The 13,811-nt window shown below is 37.4% G+C and overlaps 1 pseudogene across 1 annotated transcript; it reads right to left on the minus strand.

Annotated features, from left to right (window-relative positions):
- Positions 1 to 11,563: 11,563 nt before the first annotated feature.
- Positions 11,564 to 12,718, minus strand: LOC306667668 (mothers against decapentaplegic homolog 4-like; annotated as a pseudogene). The gene is made up of 2 exons: positions 12,559 to 12,718; positions 11,564 to 12,296 (listed from the first exon to the last, which is right to left on the minus strand). The product of its transcript is annotated as a mothers against decapentaplegic homolog 4-like (transcript).
- Positions 12,719 to 13,811: the final 1,093 nt, after the last annotated feature.

Genomic DNA, 13,811 nt, shown 5'->3' on the forward strand with positions numbered 1-13,811 from the left:
CTGCCCACTCCAGCTCGCAGTTTTTGGTGAAGTTAGCATTCATATTCAATCTCTCTCTCTCTCTCTCTCTCTCTCTCTCTCTCTCTCCACACACACACACACATTTTTATTTTATAAATATATATAGCCTCCTTTTAGAATAGGAACACCAATTTAGTTCCTTTTTTTCTGTGGCAAATAGATCAATAATATTCTATTAGTGGACCTTCACAAAGGAAGAGACCAAAGGCAAGAAGTGTGGAGGGCCCTGGTCTCCATGGCAGCCCTGCCAACACACAATGCCTTCATTTTCATATTAGCTCTTCTCCAACCATACTCATGCTGTGGCTGGACTCTGTTTACAATAAACTGTGCCACAATTATCACTTGCTGTTTTCTTTCTCCTGTATCACCCCTTTGTAGCTGCAGAGTATCTGCTTTGACACCCAAGAACAGGGTCTGATTTCATTGGAAAATTAAAGGAAGCAAAAAAAAAAAAAAAAAAAAAATCCCTCAGTTACATTTGTTCCTTAAATAACCACAGAGACCTTGACTTTGAAAATAGAGCTGGATTTTGTATCAAAATCGATTCTTGGAAGTCCCAAGCCTGTCTTCTGAAGCCATTCTGATCACTAGTTAGTGTAGCACTTTTGCCCAGATTTATCATCTGGCTAGTGGGCAGGGAACACTTAGAAGGAATATCTTTTTAGAGAGGATAAAAATAAGTCTTTGCTCTTGGTTCTCCTTCATTTTTAGTTGAGAGCCCTGCCATTGCATTGCAGTTTGAGAAATGGGTGCTTATTCCTAGAGAAGCTCCTAGGGGGCACCAGAGCGCCAGGCGTCCAACCAAACTTATGGACTAACAGGAGACAAAGCAAACTTAAATTTCAACTTTCAAAGGATATATTCCTATAACAATGTTTTATATAGACTGTCATCACCTTTATCATGAAATCTTGCCACAGCAGAGTAAATCCGTGGTATTGACATGAGGAGAATTGTGTTTTAATATTTAGCCATTTTTATTTGACAAACTGCCGGGGGAAAAAAAACCCCAGAATGTAATTGTTGCAGGAAGGATTTGGATGGGATAAAACTCAATTTTGTGACATGCTAGTTAATTTTGTCAAACTTTCAATTAACTTGGTGTTTGTGGTTTTGAACCTAATCTAGAGCATTTAGTGGGAAAGATGTTTTTCCTCCTCTTAAAGGAACTTGGCATACAATTGTTAATAATTGTGAAGTAGTATATAACCATCAGAGTAATAGAAGGCTGCACATATTTCTTTGCACTAATTCAACCTAGTTGACCCAATTATAATTAGTGATTCCTGAGGCCACCCTGCTTATCTTATAGTTCTGACATAAATGCCTCATTTATTTTTTAGCCTTCTCTACTGCTGATGGCAGCTTGTCACTGATAATTCTGGCCTCCTTTCTTCTCTTCTGCTCAGGGTCTGGATGTGTAAGCAACCTTTAGAACTCAATTCTTAGGCACTGCCCACAGCAAGTACCATCTCCCCATGTCTCCAGGGATGTGGCTGTCAGGTTTATAGACCATTACTAGATTCAGAATAAAAAGTTCCAAACTCCTTGGGGCAAATGACATTGATGAACTAATTTTCAGGACTTGTGTCACAGCCTAAGGCTTGAGAATTTCCCCCAGGGTAGGTATGAGTGAAGAAAGGCTAAGTTCCCTCCCTTGGAGCACCTGCTGGGTAAGCCTTCCAGAGTTCTATATTCTGGGCTTGGAGATGCTTTGGGGACTATCAACTGCCAACATCACTACTGCTGACACTGCAAATGACTGTTACCCACAAATGGTAATTGAACACTTTCATGTTCCAGTCACAGGGCTTCATAGGCTGTCCAGAGAGACTCATCAGAGACCAAACCACAGCGGGCAATGTGACCATGAGAAGAACAGAGGAGGTTTCCAAATACATCTGTAACCCAGCAGAGGAATGGCAAACCTGCCCAATGGTCAGGAAAAACTTCCAAGGGGTGATGGCATTTGAGTTGGGCCTTAAATGATGTGTGAGAGGACAGCTGAGGGAGGCAGGTAGAAGGAATAGTGTGTGCTTTTGAATCCAAGGAAAATTGCTCTGTGTGCTGGAAGGATGAAGGGGAGGACGCAGAAGGAACAGTGTGGAAATCAGCATGTGTGTTTTGGGGAAGATGTAATACTGAAGTATGGAAGTGAAGAGAAGGTAACTGGAGAAAGTGGACTGGGAAAGGTAGCACCTGTGGCATTGGAAAACCAAAGTGTAGAGCTTGGGACTCCTCAGAGTTAGTGCTGTTCGGTTTGTGAACAATTTGGGGATGAACAGCAGGCTTCCAGAGAAAAGGCTTAGGCATGTTCTGAACAGAAGACAAGCCTCCCTGGGACCCACCCTTTGGAAGGGAGTTTCTCAGTACAGTCATGCCCTGTTATGGCCTTTTTTCCCTCTAATAGTGCAACTTTCTACCTGTGCATCTATAGCTATGCTAACATTGCCAGTAATTTACATGACAAGAGCTATTTCTCTGTCTTTTGGTCATTCAAACAGAGGTGATTCTTATCTCTGTCTCACATTGTTATGATTTAGATATGAGATGTTCCCCAAAAGCTCATGTTTGAGACAGTGCAAGAATGTTCAGAGGTGAAATCATTAGATTATGAGAGTCATAACCCATTGGTTCATTAATAGAGATTAACTTGGTGGTAACTATGGGCATGTATGATGTGCTGGAGGAGGTAGGTCACTGGGCGTGTGACTTTGGGATTTGTAATTTGTCCCTGGAGAGCAAAGTACTCTCTCTCTCTCTCTCTCTCTCTCTCTCTCTCTCTCTCTCTCTCTCCTTCTTGATTGCCATATCCTGAGATGCTTTCCTCCTCCACACTCTTCCATCTTGATATTTGGCCTCATCTAGGGCCCAGAGCAAAGGAGTTGGCTGTCTGTGAACTGGGACTTATGAAATTGTGAGCCAAATAAACTTTTCCTATTGTTCTTATTAGGTTCTTTTGGTCACAGTGATGAAAAAGCTCTCTAGAACAGAAATTGGTGCTGAGAAGTGGAGTCCTTGCTGTGACTAACCTGACCATGTGGTTCAGAAGTCTTTGGAGCTGGTTTGTGTGGGGGACAAATTTTGAAAATTTAGAGATGCAAGCTGAAAAAGCTTTAGAACCTTGTAGGAAGAGGTGGGAGTTTACACCAGAATGCTGATTGTCCTGTGGTCAGTGAAGACTGGGCTTAGAAGGTTTCAGAGGAGAAGGGGGACTCTTGGAAATTGAACTACAGGTCATTCATGTTACATTCTGACAAAGAAGTTGTCTGCATTTTGTCCTTGTCCTGAGATTTTCTGTGAATCTGAATTTAAAGGTGATGGACTAATTCATCTGGTGAAGGAAATTTCAAGGCAGCCCAGCATTCAGGGGATGGCACTCATACTGCTGGCAGCTTACAGCCAAGTTTACTATGATAATCAGGAGCAGAAAGTAAAGTAGAAAGATCTGAAAACTTGCAATTTGGCCAGAAAAAGGCAAGAAAAGCTGTGGCTAAAGAAGGTATGATTGTTAGATTATAGCCATTAAAGAAATGCTAAATTCTTTGCCCAGAGACAATAGAAAAGATGGCTTGAGGGCTTCTCAAGAACTGGCAAGATCACTCCCATCTCAAGTTCAAGGATGTAAAAGTAAAAATTCCTTTGAGAATAAAATAGATGAAAACATACATCCATCTGTCTGTCAAGGTCCAACCTTCAGGAACAATAAGATCTGGAACTTGGATTGCAGTAGAACTGAATTTATTCTCACCTGCTTGCTCCTCTTTCTGACATGAAACAGGTTCTCACCTTAATTCTAGGACTGACTAGGGACACCAACTAGGACTTGTAGCATGGACGAAGAATCCACTCTTAAACACAGTGTTGCCTGGTGTAGGGAAGTCAAAGTTTATTACTGTGTTCACTTAATTACCTGAAGAAATCTTAAACTAGGGGTTTTATTCTCAAACAGATTTCAATACAGCCCAACCTTCCAGATGCCTCATCTCCTTAGTTCAAATGTCAGTGTGTTTACAATTGATGTTACCTCTGGCCATGATATAGAGTCACCAGATGGACCATGTGTATAGTAGGTCCTTTCCCTGACCAAAACCATAGGAAGATTCTGGGGGCATTTTTCATTCTGCTGGTTTGCCCTTGGCACTAATATCCATCCTGTGCCTACCCTCAAGGGCAGCTACCTGCCACTTCTAGCTCTTTGTCCAGTTTTGCAAGGCCAGATGGAAAGGAGGAGATTCCTATAGCTCTCCCATGCTAGAAGGGTCCAGGGATGCTATTCATCTTTTTCACTAGAAATGCAGGTTTTCCCTTTTCATACTTCATTGAGTTTTCTAGAGCATCATCCCACAGATTCTGTGGTACCTCCTGCATTTTATCGACTAGTAGATAGGTAGATTTTTCTTTTTTACTGAAGAATAATTAACATACAATAAACTACATAGATTCAAAGTGTACAGTTTGTTAGGTTTTCCTGCATACACTCAGGAAATCATTACCATGTCATAAAAGTTTCCTTCACTCTCAACTTCTTGACCATTTATAATCTTGAGCCTCCTCCACTCCATTCTTCTCCCCTGGCAATTGCAGATCTCTCTTCTGTTACTCTAGATTAATTTGTGCTTCCTAGAATTTTATCTAAATGAGATCATATAATATGATATCTTTCTTCTGACTTCTTTCACTCAGAAATTTATCTTTTACTTTGAGATTCATGCCCTGTTGAGGCATATATAAATAGTTCACCCCTTTTTGTTGAGTTAAATTCTATTGTGTGAATATATCATGGTTTGTTTATCCATTCCTCTGTTGATGGACCTTTGGATCGTTTCCTCTTATTTTATTTTTGCTATTAAACACAGAGCCACTATGAATTTGTGTATAAGTTTTTGCATGGATATGTTTTCAGGTGTCCTATTGGTGAAATGTTTGAACTATCAAATATATCTATATATTCATATATTTATATAATATACATGTATTATATATACACATAGGTACATAGGCTTTATGTAAATATATATGGACATAAAGCATATTAAATAAGTTATATATATTAAGTGAAGCACATGTGTATGCATACATACTTGATGTCTTAATGAATAATCAAAGTGTGTTTACACCATTTTATATTCCTACTGACAGTATATGAGAGTTCCAGATTCTCCACATTCTTTCCATTTATATATTATTAAATTTTCCATTTGATTAAGTGAGTAGAAGTATCTCATCTTAGTTTTAATTTGCATTTGCCTCATGAAAAGGGATGTAGAGCAGCTAATTTTTTGTATGTCTTCTTTAGTGGAGTACGTGTTAACATTTTTTCCCACCTTTGAAATAGGACCATTTGTGTTCTTATTGAGTTTTGGAAATTCTTTATATATTCTGGAGACAAGTCTTTTTTTTTTTTTTTTAACTATATACGTAATTTGAAAATATTTTCTCTCAGCTTTTTATTTTTTTAAATCCTTTGAAGACCGAAGATTTTAACTTTTACCAAGTGCTATTTATCATTTTTTTCTTTTATGAATCATATTTTTGAAGTTGTATATAATATTTTTGCCTAATTGAGATTCAGTAAGGATCTAATTTATTCTGAAACATTTATAGTTTTAGTTTTTATATTTTTGTCAGTGTTCATTTTGATTTAATTTTCAAGTATGGTGTGAGTTATAAGTGAAACAATATAATATCCTATTTCTTGCATCATTTACTGAAAAGACAATCTTCACCCCCTGATTTGCCTTTGTGCCATTTTTAAAAACTAGGTTTCTATATATATGTTGTGTGTTTTTTTATTAGCTCTGTAGTCTAATCATCATATCATCTATATTTATCTATATGGAAATATCATACTGTTTTCACAATTATAGCTCGATTATAAATCTTAAAATCAGGTAGTGCTATTCTTCCAAATTTGCTCTTTAGTTATTTTGTCTCTTTAAGATCTTTTAAATTCCATATGAACTTTAGAACCAATTTTTTAATTTCTACAAAAAATGCTCCTGGAGTTTAGTTTGGTATTTCACTAGCTCAAGAAATCAATTTTGAGAGAATTGACCTCTTCACAATACTGAGTCTTCGGATCCATAAGCAAGACATGTGTACCCATTCATTTAGTCCTTTTAAAACTTCTCTTAGCAAGATTTTGTAGTTTTCAGTGTTCAAGTCTTCTTTTACCATAAATATTCCTAAGTATGTGATATTTTTGGTTCTTTTGTAAATGGTATTTTTTTGGAGGTTTCACTTTACACGTTTGCATAGCTTCTACATAAGAGCAGAGCTGATGGTGGGAGACTGATCTTGTATCAAGGCAAAACTCACTTAGTTTTTTCTAATAGATGTATGTGCATTATACTCATATTTATCTGTAAATATAGTTTTACTTTTTCCACCAGTCTGGATGTCTTTATTTCTCTTGCCTTATCACCCTAGCTAGAATTTGTAGTATTATATTTAATAGAAATGGTAAAGAGGACTTCCTTGCCTGATTTCTGATCATAATGGGGAAAACATTCAGTTTTTCACTATCAGAAATTATATTAGGCTGGGAGTGGTAGTGCACACCTGTAATCCCAGCATCTTGGGAGGCTGAGGCAGGAGGATCATGAGTTCAAAGCCAGCCTCAGCAAAAGCGAGGCACTAAGCAACTCAGTGAGACCGTGTCTCTAAATAAAATACAAAACAGGGCTGGTGACGTGGCTCAGTGGTCAAGTGCCCCTGAGTTCAATCCCCAGTAACAAAAAAAAAAAAACCCAAATAACAAAAAAGAAAGAAATGATATTAGTTGTAGGTTTTCTATAAGTGACATTTATCAGGATGAGAAAATTCCTTTCTCCTCTGTTTTTACAGAGAGATTTTGATCAGAAATGCATGTTGGGTTACACTAAACGCTTTTACTGAAGTTTTGAGTTTTACTTCTGCAGACTCTGAGGGTGAAGCATTAAGAAAGAGAGGATTGGGCTAGAGCTGGAGCTCAGTAGTAGCGCACTTGCCTTGCATGTTTTAGGCACTGGGTTCAAATCTCAGCACTACATATAAATAAATAAAAATAAAAGTCCATTGATAACTAAAAAATATTTAAAAAACTGGAAAATTATTCTCAGGAGTTAAAGCCTACTGTAATTTTTCTGCTGGGGTTTGAACATGTGAACATGTGGAACATGCGAATCCTTTATTCCTACCAATTTCTTCCTTTTGGAATTGAAAAGTCTATCCTGTGCCTACCCTACTGTTGTATTTTGGAAGTAGGCAACATGCTTAGTTTAAAAGATATATTTTAGAAGTAGGCAACATGTTCCTGGGTTTATAGTTTTAGCAGAAAAATCATGTATGTATTTCATAAGATCTATAGCTGAGTATTTCATATTTAAAACTATTCTGAATGGTAATTTTTAAGTTAAAAAATTTCAATTGTTCATAATATACAGAAACATGATAGAATTTTTGTGTTGACTTTGTATTCTGTGTCCTTGCTACTTTTATGTATTTGTTCCAAAAGTATTTTTTTGGTAGATTCATTGGAATATTTTATGTAGACAATTAAATCATTTGCAAATATTGACAGTTTTATGTCTTTCTTTCCAATCAGTATGACTCATTTGTTTTTCTTGTCTTATGTCACTGTCTACCACTTCTATACAGTGTTGAATAGGGGCAGTGATGAAGGACAACCTTGTCTTGTTCTTGATCTTAGTGATAAAGCTTTCAGTCTTACACTGTTAAGAATAATGCTAATTGTGGAATTTTTATTGATGCCTTTTATTAGGTTAACAATGTTGCCTACTGTTTAGTTTGCTGAAAATTTTGTCATGATTGATAGGTTGTTACATTTTGTCAAATGATTTTTTTTGCATTGATAAATAATATCATATATGTTTTCTTTCAACTCTTGATATGGTAAATGACACTGATTTATTTCAGAATATTGAATCAGTCAAGCAGTTTATGATTTAATCCCTCATTCATGGTAGGTTAAAAAATACATATTGCTATATTTTATTTGCTAAGATTTGTTGAGGATTTTTGTGCCTATATTCATGAGGGATATTGGCCTATATTATTACTCTCTTTTCTGTTTTTGTTATGATGTCTATTCTGGATATTTAATAAAACAATATGTATTTTACCTTTTCCTAAATGAAAATGTTTACAATTTATGTAATTTCTTTTGTGTTTGTGAGAATTCACTATGAAATTTAACCTGGAGATTTTTTTGTAGGTTTTATTTAATTTATTTATGTTTTAAATTTTTTATTTGTTCTTTTTGGTCATATATGACAGTGGAATGTATTTTGACTTATCATACATACATGGAGTATAACCTCCCATTCTTGTGCTTGTATATGATGTACAGTTACATTTGTTGTGTATTCATCAACCAACGAACATAGGAAAGTTATGTTCGACTCATACTACTGTTTCTCCTATTCCCATTCCCCCTCACTTCCTTTCATTCCCCTTTGTCTAATCTAGTGAACTTCTATTCTTCCTCTCCCCAACCTCACTTGTTGTGAGTCAGTATCCACATATCAGAGAGAACATTTGGCTTTTGGTTTTGGGGGATTGGTTTATTTCACTTAGCATGATAGTCTCTAGTTCCATTCATTTACTGGCAAATGCCATAATTTCATTCTTTTTTATGACTGAGTACACGTACATTTTCTTTGTCTATTTATCTGTTGGAGGGCACCCAGTTTGGTTTCATAGCTTAGCTATTGTGAGTTGAGCTGCTATAAACACTGATGTGGCTGCTTGACTATAGTATGCTGATTTTAAGTCCTTTGGGTATAAACCAAGGAGTGGGATAACTGGGTCCAATGGTGGTTCAATTCCACGTTTTCTGAGGATTCTCCACACTACTTTCCATAATGGTTACACCAATTTGCAGTTTCATCAGCAAAGTATGAGTGTACCTTTTTCCCCACATTGTTGCCAACATTTACTGTTGCTTGTATTTTTGTTAATTGCCATTTAGACTGGAGTGAGGTGAAATCTCAGTGTAGTTTTAATTTGCATTTCTTTAATTGGTAGAGATGTTGAACATTTTTTTCATATATTTGACTGACCAAATTTCTTCTGTGAAGTGTCTGTTCAGTTCTTAGCCCATTTATTGATTGGGTTATTAATTTTTTTGTTTTTGTTTTTGTTTTGAGTTCTTTCTATATTTTGGAGAATATTGTATCTGAGGTGCAGGTGGCAAAGATTTTATCCCATTCTCTAGGCTCCCTGTTTATGTTCTTAATTGTTTTCTTTCCTGGGAAGAAATTTTTAGTTTGATACCATACCATTTTTTGATTCTTGATTTTACTTCTTATGCTTTAGGAGCTTATTGAGGCATTCGGTTCCTAAACTGACATGATGGAGATTTGAGCCTACATTTAATTCTAGTAGGAACAGCATCTCTGCTCTAATCCCTAGGTCCCTGATGCACTTTGAGTTGAGTTTTGTGCAAGGTAAGAGATAGGAGTTCAATTTCATTCTGCAAACATATTGATTTCCAGTTTTCCCAGCATCATTTGTTGAAGAGGCTGTCTTTTCTCCCATGTATGTTTATGGTACCTTTGTCTAGTATGAGATAACTGTGTTTATGTTGGTGTGTCTTATGTGTGTGTGTCTTCTATGCTGTTCCAATGGTCTTCATGTCTCTTTTGGTGCCAATACTGTGCCATTTTTGTTACTATTGCTCTGTAGTATAATTTAAGGTCTCGTATTGTGATGCCTCCTGCTTTACTTTTCTTGCTGAGTATTGCTTTGGCTATTCTGGACTTCTTTTTTTTCCAAATGAATTTCATGACTGCTTTTTCTATTTATATGAAGGATATCATTGGAATTTTTATGAAATTTCAGTAAATTTTATGGCCCTTTTGGTAGTATGGCCAATTGCACCTCTTTTGTTAGATTGATTCCCAAATATTTTATTATTTGAGACTCTTGTGAATGGGATAGTTTTCCTAATTTCTCTTTCAGTTGATTCATCATTGGTATATAGGAGTTCAATTGATTTAAGGATGTTAATTTTATATCCTGTCACTTTGCTGTATTGATTAATGAGTTCTATAAGTATTCTGGTGGAGTTTTCTTGGGTATTGTAAAAATGGAATCATCTCCCCAGCAAATAGGGATAGTTTGAGTTCTTTTATTCCTGTTAGGATCCCTTTAATTAATTTCTTCGGTCTAATTGCTCTGGCTAGAGTTTCCAGGACTATGTTTATTTGAAGTGGTGAAAGAGGGCATCCTGCTGGTAAGATGGCACACGCCTATAATCCCAGCAACTTAGAAGACTGAGACAGGAGGATCATGAGTTCAAAGCCAGCCTCAGCAATGGCAAGGCACTAAGCAACTCAGTGAGACCCTGTCTCTAAATAAAACATAAACTAGGGCTCAGGATGTTGCTCAATGGTCAAGTGCCCCTGAGTTCAATCCCTAGTACAAGGAAAAAAAAAGAAAAAGAAAAAAGGAAAGAGGTCATTCCTGTCTTGTTCCAGTTTTTAGATGGAATGCTTTCTTTTTCTCCACTTAGCCTATGTTTAGCATATATAGCTTTTACAATATTGACATATGTGTCTACTATTCCTAGTTTTTCTAGTGTTTTGAACATGAATGGATGCTGTATTTTGTCAAATAGATGCTTTTTCTGCATCTATTGAGATAATCATTTGATTCTCGTCTTATATGTATTTTGATGTGATGAATTATATTTATTGATTTCCATGTGTTGATCCAACCTTGCATTCCTGGAATGAACCCCACTTGATCATGGTGCACTATCTTTTAAATATGTTATTATATATGATTTGCCAGTGTTTATTAAGAATTTTTACATCTATATTCATCAGGGATATTGGACTGAAGTTTTCTTTCCTTGATGTGTCTTTGTCTGGTGTTGGTATCAGGGTGATATTGAGACTGACGGCTATTGGTGACGAGTTCCGCTTCCTCAAATGTTGAAGTTTGAACATTAGAGAAGCGTGCCAGGCAAGCATACAAAGTAGTTTTTATCTAAAGGTAGTAACAGACTTCTCCTAGGAGGGAAAAGGGGGCCATGGCTGGTATTCTGGTATCCCAAGAGGTGAGAGGACCCTGCCCCTTTTATAGACTTTTACTTTCTTTGGTCTCCTGGTGTCTCCCCGACTTATCTCTCTCCTTCCTGCATTAGTGACTAGGCCCAGGAGAAGCTGGTGGGATGGCCAAAAGGTGGAAGCAGATGGGCAGGGGAAGGGTCAAATGGAGTGGTCCAGAAAGGTAACAGCCCTGGAGGGTATTAATTAGCAACTCCCTGTCTGCAAACCTTTTGGGAGGGGTAGTATAGGTGGGTAATCCTGGTGATCAAATGGCTCTGGAGACATTGACATTCCAATCTCCCAGGGGTGGTCTTCAACTTCCTGGATCCAAACTGGCCTCCATTTTCTCGATTCTACCCTATCACCCATCTATACTAACTGCCTATCTTTAATTCTGGCTTCCTTGTTAGCCTCATAGAATGAGTTTGGAAGGGTTCCCTCCTTTTCTATTTCGTGGAATAATTTGAGAAGGATTGGTGTTAGTTCTTCTTTGAAGGTCTAGAAGAACTTGGCTGAGAATTGAGATGGGGCAGTATAGGCGAGTGGTGCTGAAGATGGCCGTTTTGGTGGTGAGGCAAATTAGGTGTGTATGGAGCAGTCTTACTCCCAGTCCAGGTGGTAGTGCTATTATGATGGTAAGTAGCTGGTTGACCAGTAGCAGTACTGTCCTGCTGAGGCCCTGAAGCTATCAGCAACAATCCTTCTCTAGACTACCTGCCAGAATACTGGCAGGCTGACTTGTGGAAGCCACAGGAATGTTAGGAAAGTTGGTGGTGCTGGTAGCATTTGACTCAGATTGGGCTAAGAGAGCTGGGGTGCTGTATGTCTGTCAAAGCATGATTACTTGGTAGATGCTGAATGGTTTGAATTGAATATCCTTCTGTGGATAATGATGGCTGTCCCTCAAAGTCATGAACATATTCGTCCTTCACCAACATTCTTGGTGGAGCATTACTCTGTAGTGTTAGTCCTGAGAGATCAATTTCAGGTGGTACAACTTGTTCATAGTTATATGGATTCACAAAAACGCTATCACATTTTAAATCAAAAGTGCATACTGACAATATTTAACATGCTTTTATTCATTTCTGAAAAGATCAGGCCACCTCCACAGACGGGCAGATCCTTTCTGACTAACCACCTGAAGTCTTCCATCTAGGGTTCTCTGGATTGTAACACATTTGCTAGAATGAGCTCCATGTGTAGTTGTAACTGTTCTTAAGTATGTACAGTGCTCAGTCAGGCATTATTAATTGTTGGTGTATTCATAATAGACAAATTGTCCATTTGATTATTTGACAAATTGTCCATATTTGATTTAAATGTCTCTCAATATCCAGAGCAATTTTGATCTTTTAGAGACAATGAAAAACAATGGCTAACGTTGTAAGGAAAATTGTTAGACATCTGGTGTTCAGGATAACCTGGGCTCTGGCGCTGGTGAGGAGAGTTCATTCTCCTGCCACTGCCTTACCCCTGGCGGGAGTGCTCCTCTGCCTCTGCCCTGAGACATCCGGGGCAGGCCACCGCTCCAGCAGAGCATTGCTGCCCACACAGACCAGGCCACCTTGGGCTCCTGGGCTCTCCTGTGGTGGGGGGCCTCTCTCATGAGGTGCCCGACTCCCCTTACCCATGCCCGCCCCTTGGAAGTCCCAGAGATTTTGATTTATTGTATCACTATTCTCATTTATCTCTGAGTAATTTTTTTATTTCAGCCCTGATTTTTTCTGCTATCCATTGGTCATTCAATAGTATGTTATTTAGTTTCCAAGTGTTAGAGTAGCTTCTATTTTTTATTTTATCATTGATTTCTAATTTCATTCCATTATGATCTGATAGAATGCAAAATATTATCTCTTATTTTTGTATTTGCTAAGATTTGCTTCATGGCCTAAGATATGGTCTATTTTAGAGAAGGATCCATGTGCTCCTGAGAAGAAAGTGTATTCAGTCATTGATGGATGAAATATTCTATATGTCTGTTAAGTCTAAATTACTAACTGTATTTTTAAATTCTGTAGCTTCTTTATTTAGTTTTTGTTTGAATGATCTATCCAGTGGTGAGACAGGTGTTTTGAAATCACCCAGTATTGTGTTATGGTCTATGTGATTCTTGAAATTGAAAAGGGTTTGTTTGATGTACATAGATGCTCCATTGTTTGGGGCATAAATATTTATTGTTTTGTCTTATTGATGTATAATTCCCTTCAGCAGTATGAAATGGCCTTCTTTGTTCCTCCTGATTAACTTTGGTTTGAAGTCTACTTTATCTGATATGAAGACAGAAACCCCTACTTGTTTATAGGATCTATGTGAATATGTTTTTTCCTATCCTTTCACCTTCAGTCTGTGAATATCTTTGCCTATTAGGTGAGTCTCTTGGAGAAAGCATACAGGTTGTGTTTTATGAATCCAATCTGCCTCTGTCTTTTTATTGACGAGCTTAGGGCTTTATATTCAGTGTTATTATGGAGAATGATTTTTAATCTCATCATTTTGATTATTTTCTTGTTGTTTTAATTTTAATTAAAAATCATAAATTTACATAGGGCAATGTTGTTTGATTCATTCTGTTATTTTTTTCCCTTCCCCCCTCCCCTCCCACCCCTCTTTTCCCTCTATACATTCCTTTCTTCCTCCATTCTTACCACCCTCCTTATCCCTAACCCTAAACCTAACCCTAACCCCTCCTACCCCCCCCAATATGTCCTCATCCGCTTATCAGCG

The sequence above is a fragment of the Sciurus vulgaris genome (genome assembly GCF_902686455.1).
Source record: "Sciurus vulgaris genome assembly, chromosome: 8".
NCBI classification, from domain to species: Eukaryota; Metazoa; Chordata; class Mammalia; order Rodentia; family Sciuridae; genus Sciurus; species Sciurus vulgaris.